The 15006-nt window shown below is 47.5% G+C and overlaps 1 long non-coding RNA gene across 1 annotated transcript in view; it reads right to left on the bottom strand.

Annotated features, from left to right (window-relative positions):
- The window catches only part of LOC144761334 (uncharacterized), a 186101-nt gene extending 171668 nt beyond the window's left edge, over positions 1-14433 (bottom strand). The window contains exon 1 of the long non-coding RNA XR_013595674.1: positions 14393-14433. This is a non-coding gene — a long non-coding RNA (uncharacterized LOC144761334). The remainder of the gene's footprint in view (positions 1-14392) is intronic.
- Between the last annotated feature and the right edge of the window lie 573 nt (positions 14434-15006).

Raw genomic sequence — 15006 nt, forward strand, 5'->3', positions numbered from 1 at the left:
GTAATCTGGAATGTATGTCATGCCAAAATTTCGAAATCTTAATATGGATTGTAATCTTTTTAGAGTCTTTTGAGGTTGAAGTAATGCACATTTTCCTAATAAATGGGTCACCAGGCTAGTGCCCACACTTGACAACTCATATTCCCAAAATAGGATGCTGGGGTGTGCCATTTTAGATTTTCTGAAATTCAGTGTATAGCCCATGTGAGCAAACCCCAGGACTATGCTATCCACTTTGGACAAGTGTCTTATAAGTTCATCGTCTGTCAAATATGTGTCATCGACATAGGACAATGCCTCCTCAAAAAGTTTAGGTAGTTCTGTAACTCCATCTCAGAACAGCCTAGAGCTATTGTTATACTCCATGGCAAAACTGCAGCCATTTTCTGAGAGCCTAATGAACTGAATGCTGTCAAATACCTGCTTCCAGGTGATATACTGTGGCAGAAAAATCCATAGATAACTTGTGTTGTTGTATTTTTTCAGCACAATCTTATTAATTAGTGCATCACTGTGTGCGCTTTGTAATGCACTGTGTGCGCTTTGTAATGCAAATGTGAAAGTAGTTGTGTTTAAATGTCTGTAATTTAATCCTAGATGATATGAATGATCTGGTTTCGTGAACGGAAACAAAGAATTATTCATTGAAGAGATGCAACATTCGATTAAACCTTGATATTCAAGTTGTTCTAGGATTTCCCTAACTTGTTGTTTAGCTTCTCATTTCATTAGATATTGTCTTTGAGGTTGTGGGGTCATCCTCAATGGAATGTCATAGTAATGTGACCCATCCTCCCACCCCAAATGGTTGCAGTATAATGCAGAAGCTAGCGCTAGAGCTCACTCCCACTCCTGGGCGTATGAATGTTTAACTGATTCTGTAGCTAGGTCGGAGAAAGGCTGGTAAAATCGCTGTTTCCAAGTTTAGGCAATCCATTAGGAAATCAGATCAATCTTTTTTGGCTGGAGGAATATTGCATTCTTGAGTGAGCTTCTCCAAAAAGAGGATATTAATAATCCTGAGTATGTTCCCCTCCAACCGTAGTAGGACTTCTCATGAGTGCTGTGGAACGCTTACTCTGAAACCTGGGGGCATATTAACAAGGAACAGGGAAAATTAACGCTAAGGGCGCTTAGCGTTAATTATTTTAACGCTCAGTATCGCTGGATAATATTGCCTGGTTATCGCGTTATTAACAACACTAACCGCCTAGGCGATAAAAAAATCCACCGATAGTGGCATTTTGGGAAGTTATCGCTGGTAATGCAGCGATAAAACTACAAGAATAGAGATATCCTTGTTGGTAACCCATGGTGGACTTAGCCATGTAAACCACCTCCCATTGGATTACATGGCTAAGTCTGAAAATTAGCAGCGTTAACCGTGGTTAGCGCTGCTTTTTTTGTCTCTAACACGGTTAGCGTGAAGCTTGATAATAGGAGACATTTCGCCTAGCGCCCATGCAAAGGGAAGCGTAGTGTTGATAGGGCGATATTTTGATCTCTGCTTCTTTGGCTTTTAAAGCCAAAAAAGCAGAGATAAAGCCCTTGTTAATATGCCCCCTAGTTTTTCCACCGTGATGAACTACTCCCACCAGACAATACAGTAGGTTCTGGTAAACTATTGTGACTTCTGCCACACTGTCCAGCATTGTCACTGCCCATTGCCCATTCAGAACCGAGTCCTCAATAGCAAACACAACAAGATGATGGACGGAGCGCTGAAACTTTTCAGACACTCACCCCCAGAATCCATCATCATTCTTTAGCTCATTTCGCCACCTCAATTCAGACTCAGCTATGTGCAAATCAGTCTTGACCCTGTGCCTCATGGCAACAGTCCAGCCCAAACTGCCAAGCCAGGTCTTCCCTGAAATGGGAGCAAGCATCCTGGGACTGGATTCTGGGTAACACCCTTCATCAGCCAGGCTAGCTTGAATCCAGTGGCAGAGTGAGCAAGGGACCCAAGTCTGGGCATACCCTGCCAAATTAGGGCGAACAAAGCAAACACAAGGAGATGATGGATGGAGCGCTGAGTTCCCCGAATGCCCAACTGTATTGTTTCCTGGATCCCTAATGCTGATTTTTTCTGTCATAGGCGAACATCGATCATGCATTAGTGCCATGGAAAAGGTCTGTCTCATGGTATTGCAGTCTTGTTGGGCCGTTAGGGGCACCCACAGCAATACCCTGATAGTGATGGAAGGCCTTCACCAGCAGTTAAACCTCATCAATGTGGTGGTGGGAGCATAATGTGTGATGATTATAGTGACCAGGTCCTCTTTGCCCCCAGTCATTGTAATGAGGCCTACAGGCACAATCACCTTTATAAAGGTTCCTTCGCTGTGTTTTTAACTCACCACGGCCTACATCAGGTTGATGTAGAATTGCGTGAATAGGGAAAACCTGTGCCAATGAGCAAGGCATACACTACATAGAGTGTGCACATGGTAAATGTATGTGCATTGGCAAAGGGTGTTTAAAATAACATTCTCTGCTGCACTACAGAGAGACTGTAGAATTGAGCAGTGTGCACAGACTGAGTTTGTGTGCTACATGTGGTAGCAGGAATACTAGACAGTAGAGTGTGCTGTGAATGTATGCTCAGCGCAGGAAGGCCTGCACTGGTACATTACAAGGAAGATGTTGGGTTCTATTTTGGGAAGGCTAGGCCTGCTTGATGAAAGCATGAGGAGCAGAGGAATCTCCTTGAGACAGAATTATTTATTGCTTAATTCCTGTAAGCTGGGTGGGACAAGCACTGGGTGATGGGGAGCCAGGCTTACCCTTTCCAAAGGGCTCTTTGATTTAGTGACACATCACATGGAAATGGCCATGTCGGCAAGGAAAAAATGGGATGATAAGGAAATCTTAAAGGGTAGGGATGAGGGCCTGGTATCAACCTTTGATGAACAGACCACTGTGGCTGAAATGAAGGTGTGAACTCTGGGTTAACCAGCATCAGAGTCCTGCCTGCTATGATGGACATCTTTCCAAAGGAAATATGAGAGGGAGGGATGTCCATTTCATAGAACCAGAACCTCAACACAAAACATCCAAGGTACAGACCCTGAATCACATTTTGTGTCTTGGAAATAAATATGTACGGCAGTCTGAGACACCATACTTTGTTATCTGCTGAGCAGTCAACCAGGCTGCATAAGGAGGTGAAGCTCTGCAAGATTTCTAGGGGCCAAGAATGCTAGCCTCCTTTCTGGGTATGAGGGGACATCACCTTGAGTCAGGAGCACCAGTACCTGCCAGCTTGCCAAGACAAATGTGCCTGTGAGGGAGAGGGGTACAAAAGGGGGTGGTGATGGACGGAGCATCTGAACCAATCAAACACTCACACGCAGTCAAAAGATCTGGGTTTGATCCATCACCGTTCTTTAGCCCACTATGCCACCCCAGTTCAGACATGGTTATATGCAAATCAGTCTGACCCTGTGCCTCATGGGAACAGTCCAGCCCGAACTGCCAAGCCATGCCTTCTCTGGACCGGAAACAAGCTTCCGAGGACCGGTTTCTGGCATTCCAGCCGTCTTCAGCCCGGCTTGCTTGAATCCAGTGGCAAAGTGAGCAAGGGACTCACGTCTGAGCATACCCTGCCACACATATGGCGGCAAAAGTGGTACAAAAGGGGGTGGTGATGGACGGAGCATCTGAACCAATCAAACACTCACACCCAGTCAAAAGATCTGGGTTTGATCCATCATCGTTCTTTAGCCCACTATGCCACCTCAGTTCAGACATGGCTATGTGCAAATCAGTCTAACCCTGTGCCTCATGGGAACAGTCCAGCCCGAATTGCCAAGCCATGCCTGCCCTGGACCGGAAACAAGCTTCCGAGAACCGGTTTCTGGCATTCCAGCATTCTTCAGCCCGGCTTGCTTGAATCCAGCGGCAAAGTGAGCAAGGGACTCACGTCTGAGCATACCCTGCCACACTTATGGCGGCCAAAGCGGTACAAAAGGGGGTGGTGATGGACGGAGCATCTGAACCAATCAAACACTCACACCCAGTCAAAAGATCTGGGTTTGATCCATCACCGTTCTTTAGCCCACTATGCCACCCCAGTTCAGACATGGCTATATGCAAATCAGTCTGACCCTGTGCCTCATGGGAACAGTCCAGCCCGAATTGCCAAGCCATGCCTTCCCTGGACCGGAAACAAGCTTCCGAGGACCGGTTTCTGGCATTCCAGCCGTCTTCAGCCCGGCTTGCTTGAATCCAGTGGCAAAGTGAGCAAGGGACTTACGTCTGAGCATACCCTGCCACACTTATGGCGGCCAAAGCGGTACAAAAGGGGGTGGTGATGGACGGAGCATCTGAACCAATCAAACACTCACACCCAGTGAAATGATCTGGGTTTGATCCATCACCGTTCTTTAGCCCACTATGCCACACTAATTCAGACATGGCTTTATGCAAATCAGTCTGACCCTGTGCCTCATGGGAACAGTCCAGCCCGAACTGCTAAGCCATGCCTTCCCTGGACCGGAAACAAGCTACCGAGGACCGGTTTGTGGCATTCCAGCCGTCTTCAGCCCAGCTTGCTTGAATCCAGTGGCAAAGTGAGCAAGGGACTCACATCTGAGCATACCCTGCCACACTTATGGCGGCCGAAGTGGTACAAAAGGGGGTGGTGATGGACGGAGCATCTGAACCAATCAAACACTCACACCCAGTCAAAAGATCTGGGTTTGATCCATCACCGTTCTTTAGCCCACTATGCCACCCCAGTTCAGACATGGCAATATGCAAATCAGTCTGACCCTGTGCCTCATGGGAACAGTCCAGCCCGAACTGCCAAGGCATGCCTTCCCTGGACCGGAAACAAGCTTCCGAGGACCGGTATCTGGCATTCCAGCCGTCTTCAGCCCGGCTTGCTTGAATCCAGTGGCAAAGTGAGCAAGGGACTCACGTCTGAGCATACCCTGCCACACTTATGGCGGCCAAATCGGTACAAAAGGGGGTGGTGATGGACGGAGCATCTGAACCAATCAAACACTCACACACAGTAAAAAGATCTGGGTTTGATCCATCTCCGTTCTTTAGCCCACTATGCCACCCCAGTTCAGACATGGCTATATGCAAATCAGTCTGACCCTGTGCCTCATGCGAACAGTCCAGCCCGAACTGCCAAGCCATGCCTTCCCTGGACCGGAAACAAGCTTCCGAGAACCGGTTTCTGGCAATCCAGCATTCTTCAGCCCGGCTTGCTTGAATCCAGCGGCAAAGTGAGCAAGGGACTCACGTCTGAGCATACCCTGCCACACTTATGGTGGCCAAAGCAGTACAAAAGGGGGTGGTGATGGACAGAGCATCTTAACCAATCAAACACTTACACCCAGTCAAAAGATGTGGGTTTGATTCATCACCGTTCTTTATCCCACTATGCCACCCCAGTTCAGACATGGCTATATGCAAATCAGTCTGACCCTGTGCCTCATGGGAACAGTCCAGCCCGAACTGCCAAGCCATGCCTTCCCTGGACCAGAAACAAGCTTCCGAGGACCGGTTTCTGGCATTCCAGCCATCTTCAACTCGGCTTGCTTGAATCCAGTGGCAAAGTGAGCAAGGGACTCACGTCTGAGCATACCCTGCCACACTTATGACGGCCAAAGCGGTACAAAAGCGGGTGGTGATGGACGGAGCATCTGAACCAATCAAACACTCACACCCAGTCAAAAGATCTGGGTTTGATCCATCACCGTTCTTTAGCCCACTATTCCACCCCAGTTCAGACATGGCTATATGCAAATCAGTCTGACCCTGTGCTTCATGGGAACAGTCCAGCCCGAACTGCCAAGCCATGCCTTCCCTGGACCGGAAACAAGCTTCTGAGGACTGGTTTCTTGCATTCCAGCCGTCTTCAGCCCGGCTTGCTTGAATCCAGTGGCAAAGTGAGCAAGGGACTCACTTCTGAGCATACCCTGCTACACTTATGGCGGCCAAAGCGGTACAAAAGTGGGTGGTGATGGACGGAGCATCTGAACTAATCAAACACTCACACCCAGTCAAAAGATCTTGGTTTGATCCATCACCGTTCTTTAGCCCGCTATGCCACCCCAGTTCAGACATGGCTATATGCAAACCAGTCTGACCCTGTGCTTCATGGGAACAGTCCAGCCTGAACTGCCAAGCCATGCCTTCCCTGGACCGGAAACAAGCTTCCGAGGACCGGTTTCTGGCATTCCAGCCGTCTTCAGCCCGGCTTGCTTGAATCCAGTGGCAAAGTGAGCAAGGGACTAACGTCTGAGCATACCCTGCCACACTTATGGCGGCCAAAGCGGTACAAAAGGGGGTGGTGATGGACAGAGCATCTGAACCAATCAAACACTCACACCCAGTCAAAAGATCTGGGTTTGATCCATCACCGTTCTTTAGCCCACTATGCCACCCCAGTTCAGACATGGCTATATGCATATCAGTCTGACCCTGTGCCTCATGGGAACAGTCCAGCCCGAACTGCCAAGCCATGCCTTCCCTGAACCGGAAACAAGCTTCCGAGGACCGGTTTCTGGCATTCCAGCCGTCTTCAGCCCGGCTTGCTTGAATCCAGTGGCAAAGTGAGCAAGGGACTCACGTCTGAGCATACCCTGCCACACTTATGGCGGCCAAAGCGGTACAAAAGGGAGAGGAGCATGTTGGAGGAAGTGGGATCCACAGGGGAGCTTGGGTGTGTGGGTCCAGAGTGAGGTGTGAGGAGCGTGTGCCGTGTTGCAAAGTTTTGTGACCCCTTATTTCAGGAGGGGCCAATGTGCACCAAGGACAGTGCCACACTGATAGGGCCGTTGCCCGTCTGCAGTGTGTGGAAGTTCAGAACTCTGTATGCCAAGTAGGTACTGCGGTGTGCCAAGAAGATGTGCTGCATGAATCGAGCTGTTCCCATGTTTGGGAAGTTGCCACAACCCGGTGTGCTGGAAAGGGCCACAGAGGAGGCAACCTGAGGCCAGCGTAATTAGACAGTGAGGTTCATTGGAGCGACCCCGCATGCAAGGAGGGGCCACTTGCAGCATTAAGGCCGGAGGTCGGGGTGGTTGCCCGCAACCCAAATTACTGTTACAACAAAGACGAGGAAGGCTTTGTATTCGAGGAGGCCAGAGGACAAAGGTAATGCCATCGGAGCCCTGCTGAGCCAAGAGTCTTCATTCATCCCTGTGAGAGAGAAAACAAGACCTACTGCATGTGGGTGGAGCCGGAGCAACTGCGATCATCAGGACACTGTTAAGCATGGCTCAGGGGAGAGAGCAGGCGCCAGTCAGGAGCTGCACATGTGACAGTGTGAAGCCTGACTCTGTTGCTCTAGAACAGGACCGCACTGCACCGCTGCCAGGTTTCATACCGCCAGAACAGCTAACCTGAGAACTGGGCGTATCAGGCCCCAGGGGATATACCACCTTTTTAATTTTGGAACCATACTTCAACTCTAAGTGGCTGCACCTTATTGACTTAGTCCAACAGGGCCTAGTAGTTTACATTCCCTGGATGTTGTCGCATGTGAGTGGGGAATAACAATACACTCATTGGATGGGAGCATGGTAGCTAGTAGGGTGCCTGGTATTCAGACAAAGTATCGATACTAAAATATTGTCCGTCCAAATTATTGTGTACAAAATATCATGACAATGAAATATCGGCTGCAAGAATATCGTTGTCAACAATATTGATTTTACGGTAAGTAATATTGATTTAGAAAATATCTAAGTAATTAATATCCTTTACTAAAATATAGGCCTTTATTCTGTTATCAGTGGGCCCACCACCGACAGGCTGTCAGTGGCTGGCCCACCGACATCCATTGAAGCAGTCTGGTGGATTCCATCCTGCTATGGTGTCGGTCTGATAGTTGTTCATAATATAATTTTTAAATTATTGTTATGTATTTTAGTATATATTTTAAATGCATATGATGTCATTTTCTTTAACAAATAATGTGTTTATGTTTTTTAGTATATTTGTTAAATTTTTAGTAGTTATTAAATTGAATTTATTTACTTTTTGTTATTTTTAGTACCATACTGGGTTGTGGGTTTAAAGGGGCACCGGATGAGAAGTAATTTAATTATAATTATTTAATAATTTGTTTTTGATTAATATTAATTATTTAGAGGGGCATGGCCTGCAACATGGCGGAGTAGTCGCTGTTGCCAGTGCTTCGGCAGCCCATACCGAATGCTACCAATTTTCATGCTTTTTCAAGTGCCATCCGATTATGTGAAACGACATTCCTAATGACACAAACCTTGTAGAGGAGTAGGGAAACTGTGGCATGCCCAATCCCATTGCCAAATGCCTAAACAAGTGTGGACGTAGCGAGGCGAGCCAGCCCAAGATGTTGGGGACCCGGCCCGGGATGGCCTGACAGGCACTGGGGTCCAAGAGATATGGGTGAGCGTGGCAGCCCCTAGCGCAGAGGATCACCTGGAGGGAGTGGCACACTCAATCGGTGCAAGCGTGTGCTAGTGGCGACAGCTGAACCTGTGGCTCTGGGCTCCCACCGTGACATCACATCGGGGCCTTTGCTGTGGCTGCCTGAGACAACCTGCTGGTAGAAGTGCGGCTGTGGAGATCCCTCCATGGCTGAATTGAGAGGGGGAATCCCTTCAGTGTGCACTCACCGAGAGGCACTGCGGCTACTTCACAGGCTCCCACCACTGCCGTACCCAATACTCCCTGGAGATCCGGCTCCCGGGGAGGCTTGGAGAGGGAGTGGAGACCTCAGCAGGCTGGCTGGCCCACCGGCAATGGAGGCCCAATGAGAGCAGATGCGCCGGCGAAAGGTAACTGGTCAGTACCCCTTCGCTGTGGAAACCAGGAGAGGCGAGTCTCTGTACTGAGAGCTCGCCCAGAGTGACAGCATTGGTTGAACTCTTCGGAGGACGGAGGTGGAGAGGAGATCTGGGTGAGTGATTTACATAACATAGGGGCTCCAGGACGCGAAATTTGGAGGAGCGATTTTCTATTGGCCCCAGTGTGCTCCTATAGAACATGAAACCAAACTCTCCACCGCAGGACTGGCCCCACAGTTGCTCCACCCGGGACTACTTTGGAAGATCACGTTGAAAATAGTAGTGGAGGCTGGCTGTGGGGGCAAGTACATGTAGAGGCTACACCTACCCAATGCACCTACAGGGGACCCCAGTGACTAGAGACACACTGGGCTGGGACACCCGGGGAGCATTTGCAGCAAGACCCTGAAGGCGGACACCTCTTGGGGGAGATACTGAGCTATTGCACCCTTCCAGAAAAAAAGGAAGAGACGGATAGACCAAGGCCTAGGAACCAACCCGGTGTCTTTTGCCTTGTGGCCTGGCCTGTGGCAGGCTGTCTTGGCGTGCAATGGGGTGATGCTGGAGGTCACATTTCCCCTCCCGAAGAGGCAAGGGGGAGCGTTAGTGATATGTTTTTCCATTGATACCGGGAGGAACACCGGTGGCGTTTACCCTGTGGCACATCAGAGATAAGTGGAGATGAGAGGACCAAACTCACGGGGGCATGATTAACTTAACAACGCAAACAAAAAATGGTGACATATGAAGACAGTCATGCCACGTATCACCTTGTGACTGCCGCCTCCCTGTTAAAACTTCTGTTTGCTGCTACGGGCTCACACCCCAGTACAGGTCAGAAGGGCGATACTCCAAAACCGAATATCAGAGTAAAAGAAATCCACGACTAACTTGCCTGCTTGGACCTAATATGGCCAGAGACAAAGACCCCAAGGTAACCAGGCAGGGCTAGATGGATAAATATACTAAAGTAATTCCTCCACCTGCTGAAACTGATGGCGAAAGCAAGTGTGCCACCGGACAACGTAACCCTTATCCAGGTTATCCATTCATCAAGAGATGTGTTGGAGGGGAGGATGGCAGATCTGCGCTCTGACATGACACTCCTGCACCAGGACATTCGTAATGTTGCTGAGAGGGTGACACAAGCAGAGCATTGTATCTCAGAAGTGGAGGACATGTCACACACCCTGCGCAAGGAGGTCTGTCACTTTGCAGGGGCTCTAAAAGAAGTCTCCTGGAGAGTGGATGACAGTGAAAACAGGGCTCACAGCAATACTCTGTGCTTTATTGGATTTCCGGAGGGCACGGATGGACCGGACCCAGGAACCCTCCTGACCACATGGCTTAAAGATTCTCTACCGGTAGCCCTATTTACAACTTGCTTCATAATTGAAAGAGCCCACAGGATCCCCAGTGTGTGACCACCACCGGAGGCACCTCCGCAGCCTCAGATTGCACAATTCCTCAATTTCCAGGACTGTGACCTAATACTTGGAGAGTGGAGGGAATTTAAGCACTCCAATACTAAGATAATGGCAATCTTAAGCACTCCAATACTAAGATAATGGCAATCTCAGACTACTTCCGGGAAGTAAAAAAAACTCTGACGCACGTATGACTCGGTCAAGTGAAAACTGAGAAATCTCTGTATCCAATACATTCTGCTCTTCCTGGTGAAGCTGAAGGGTCTCTTCCAGGGCAAGTACTACTCTTTCCAGACACTGGAAGAGGCCTGGGCCTGGATAGAGAAGCGCCCTCCATCAAGACGGAGCCAGTGGGTAAGTAGCTCCCCACTTGTAGGCACTCACAGAGGAGCGGGCCTCATCCGGTGAAGGGAAAAAAGGAGACGCCTCACAGATGAGACTCGAGGGGCGTGGGCGGTAACTCCCTTTCGTACACCATCCCAGGACAAAGACAGAGCCCAAATCTCGAACTCAGATGTTGAATCCACATACGTGAAGTCCCGAAAAAGCAATATGATGAGCTGGAGCGCAGTGCCTCTGGCCAGTCGGATAGAGGAAACTTGGCAGATGAAGATAGCGACCACCCGCTCCTCTGTAACATCATTCTCATGGAAGAATCGACTGCACAAACCACCGGCCAAGAGACAAGACAGCAGCAATCCTTTTCAGGTCCCGAAGAAGGATAGAATCTGGGGCTGTCTGGTGATTGTTTCAACCCAGAACGGCCCGGGGGTACGACCTGGACAGTAGCGACATCTTGCTACAATGGACACAGAGACTGGTTCTGAATTCTGATCCTTTTTTCTTGTTTATGATAGATTGATTATAGAGGAGGGAGGGGATACAGACCTCTCAGGCTTTACCTAACCAGTGTTGTTATGTTGACCTTTGGAATGCTAGGCGTGGGGAGAGGGAGAGAGTCGGGGGGGGGATTAAGTTAGGGAATGAGGTATATATAGAAGTGTTTCAGAAATCATTGTCCATGCCTTCGCCATGGCAGCAGGACCCCTACGTTTCACAAGAATTAGGTAAAACACGTATGTGCCAAAGGATGCACCCAAGTGGTAGTCGGGATATAGTACAAGACAGTAAATGGGTGAAAAGACCTTCTCTGTGTTGATATGGAATGTCAACGGAATGGGGAATCGGTCACTAAATATCTCAAAAGGCTAAGGACTAACATTGTTCTCTTCCAAGACACACACCTAATTGGAACGTGATTTGCCTTTATGGGGAAGTCCCAAAATTGGCTGGTGCAGCGTACCGCCCCAGACACAAGCCGCGACAGCCATACTCAATGAAGTTGCAATAAATCAAACAGTTTGCTCTGATTTGTCCTTTGTATACCTTTTTATTCTAATGTTTAACATGGTTACCAAGTTATTCACAGAGACTGCATGCTTCCACACTTTCACTGCTGCAAAAATGCCAATCCAACCCTTCGGCTGCAGCCCGTCAGAATGCAGGTTATTCCTGAATATTGACCCAATACATTTCGGGCTACACAAGCCCTTCGTCAGGGGTCTGTAATGTAAAGGAGGCCCATCAATAACTCCCCAAGTCAAAAAGATATTAAATAATCTAACCTACAAACCATGAGGTATGTGACCTACAAAACCAGTTCCTATCTACTAGTGCTCTACTTATTTGTTGTGCCTGAGTTTTAGTGTTCTCTAAAAAAAGGATATTCTAAACAGAAACATGCCCCATATTTATGGGGAAGAGGCAATATACCTTACTGACACACGCAGGCTTTTCCTGAGGGTCCAGGGGAGTTGCTATTTTGATCAGGAAAACCACCCCCTTCCACATCACCAGAACATGGACGGACCCTTACGGCACATATGCTGCAGTGCAAGGAATATAGAGTCGGAGGGTACTCCCCCCGATTAGTGCATATGCCTCACCACGACTCCACAGCCAAACACTCAACAAAATAACTAAAATACTACTGGGGTCCAGTCCCTCCTCACAAATAGTTGGGGGCAACTTTAACGACATACAGGACACACACACAGGTGGATTCAGCATATGTGGGGGTAAACACGTACCCACCCAGCTAGCTGAATTCGAATGTTCCCTTGGGCTCACTGACCTCTGTCACAGACACAACCCTACGACATGCTGCTATTCATACTTCTCTGGGGCCCACAGAGTCTTCTCCAGACTGTATCACCTCTTTGCACCAATAGGGGAGATAGGAAAAGTAGAGAGAGTAGAGTATTCAGGCAGGGGCATGTCTGAACACTTACCTCTCTGGCTGATGGTGGGGGAGGTCCTTTAAAGCCACAGCAAGAATGGAGGCTGGCCTCCTGGGACTTACGTTATCCCTCAATAGCCAAAGAGATCTGGACAGCCACAGAACTATATTTTCGTGAAAATTAGGGTTCTGTACCCTCTGCAGTTACTCTGTGGAAAGCATACAAGGTGGTACAGCGAGATAGAGCACAAAATATAATAGCTCACAAACGGAAAGAAGAGACTCACCAGGTCAAGGCTCTTGAATACAAGCTCATAGACCTAGAAAGACACATCAACCCCAGCTCAGACACACATTTGTCTGCCAGATCGCAGTGACACGGAGGGAATATCAGGTGCTAGTGGAACGTGAAGTGCGAACTCAGCTTCTGGCCACACAACACTGACTCTACGAATCTGGCCACAGAGCCGGAAAACTATTGGCCTGGCTAGGCAACAGCTAGAGAGAGGCCAGATGGGTGGCAGGGATTAATGCAACAGATAAGGCATATACAATAGTGCAGGACGTGGCCAATGCATTTGCCTGTTACTACAGGGCCCTCTATGAGGACAGGTCCCTGGCAGACGCAGCCCAAATAAATAGTTACCGTAGCACCGTAGACGTCCCCACTCTTGCACAGGAGGATCGGTTAACCCTTGACAGTGACCTAACGCTATAGGAAGTGACTGAAGCGATCACTAGACAGAAACCAGGGAAAGCCCTAGGTCCAAACGGGCTATCACCCAAATTCTTTAAACAGAATGCCAACCTACTGGCCCGCACATCTTAAATATGTTCCAAGCGGCGTTGGAAGAAAGGGCACTACCACCTGACGTATGTCAGGTGACCGTAGTGGTGACCCACAAACCTGGAAAGCCTCCCACAGAATGCTGATCTTAGCTCCCGATATTACTACTTAATGTAGAAACCAAAATGTTGGCTTCTATCCTAGCGGCCTGCTTATTACTGGTGATTACTGACCCTGGGTGTAGTTCCCAAAGTAGCGCTACGCTTAGCTTAGCGAAATGCACTTTGCAGTACGCGAGCTACACACAGCACTACGCAAACTGCGTAGTACCCTGTTTGTGATGTTTGCACAGTGCCGGATGCTTGTTCGCACTGTGCAATCATTGAAAACATTACTAGGTCCGTTGGTGGACTCTTTAGTTATCTACTTTAGTGTCTTTACTTCATCCGTTTTAATTTCTGTGCAACTCCTCCTGAAGTGTTTTGTCTAGGAAAGGTGGAGGGTTCCACCTTTAATGGGTGTGTGCACAATTATACTTCGACCATGTGGTCTTCCACGATTACTCAATATCCAAAGAGTTCACAACTTTTTCTTTTTCTTTACAGATATCTTTTATTTTCTTATTTGATCATATTCGATTTTTCATGTATTTCATACTGTTTACTGCGATTTACTTCATCACTCCACATATACCCAATGCATTTTGGGTCATAAGGGACCCTTCATCAGGGGTCTGTATACAGAAGAAACAAGGAAATATTGAGCCAGCCTCATACATAAATCATGAAACAATGAATAAGCTTTATGAACCAAAACAACACTTAATTTGTCAAACATCATGTCTCAGTCATGCATCTGAGTCAAGGATACTGACGATACCAGCACATATCATTATTGTCAAAAACGAGCCTGAAATCTAAAATTATCGATGAACATACCTAAATCATGAAACAATGAGTTAAAGATACTGACGATACCAGCACATATCATTATTGTCAAAAACGAGCCTGAAATCTAAAATTATCAATAAACAAAATCAAGAAAAACTACTGCGTGGTGAAACAATGTATCCTACCAAAAAAAACGTAAAAAATATATATGCCATGTAATCAAACAAAGCGAGAATCACTTTGTTTGGACTTACGGAAGTATAACTGAAGTCGGTCATGAATCCGCAACCAATCCAGATCGCGCTAAGAACCTACAGCTAATGCTCACTTTTAACTAGTCTGATGATTGGACCAAGTTGGGTCACGTGATCGCGACTAAGCACGAAAGCCGGACAGGGCAGATTAGAAGAAAATAACGATATTAAACATAATGCAGTGTCCACATACCTATATTATTAAGTCATACATGTTATGTGTGTATAGAGGCTCAAAACAACGGCAAATATGGTAAAAACGTAAAAAATGTGAATTCATTCACTGAATGTATACGTACTTCGTGACTAACATGAACAACAGAATTAAAGTTGTCTAAGGTAGTTTACACTCACTGGCAATCAAAAACAAAGTAAAACCACAATTATTTTAGGTAGGATACATTGTTTCAACACGCAGTAGTTTTCCTTGATTTTGTTTATTGATAATTTTAGATTTCAGGCTCGTTTTTTACAATAATGATATGCGCTGGTATCGTCAGTATCTTTAACTCATTGTTCCATGATTTAGGTATGTTCATCGAAAATTTTAGATTTCAGGCTCGTTTTTGACAATAATGATATGTGCTGGTATTGTCAGTATCCTTGACTCAGAT

This window comes from Lissotriton helveticus, chromosome 6 (assembly GCF_964261635.1).
Source record: "Lissotriton helveticus chromosome 6, aLisHel1.1, whole genome shotgun sequence".
Classification (NCBI taxonomy): Eukaryota; Metazoa; Chordata; class Amphibia; order Caudata; family Salamandridae; genus Lissotriton; species Lissotriton helveticus.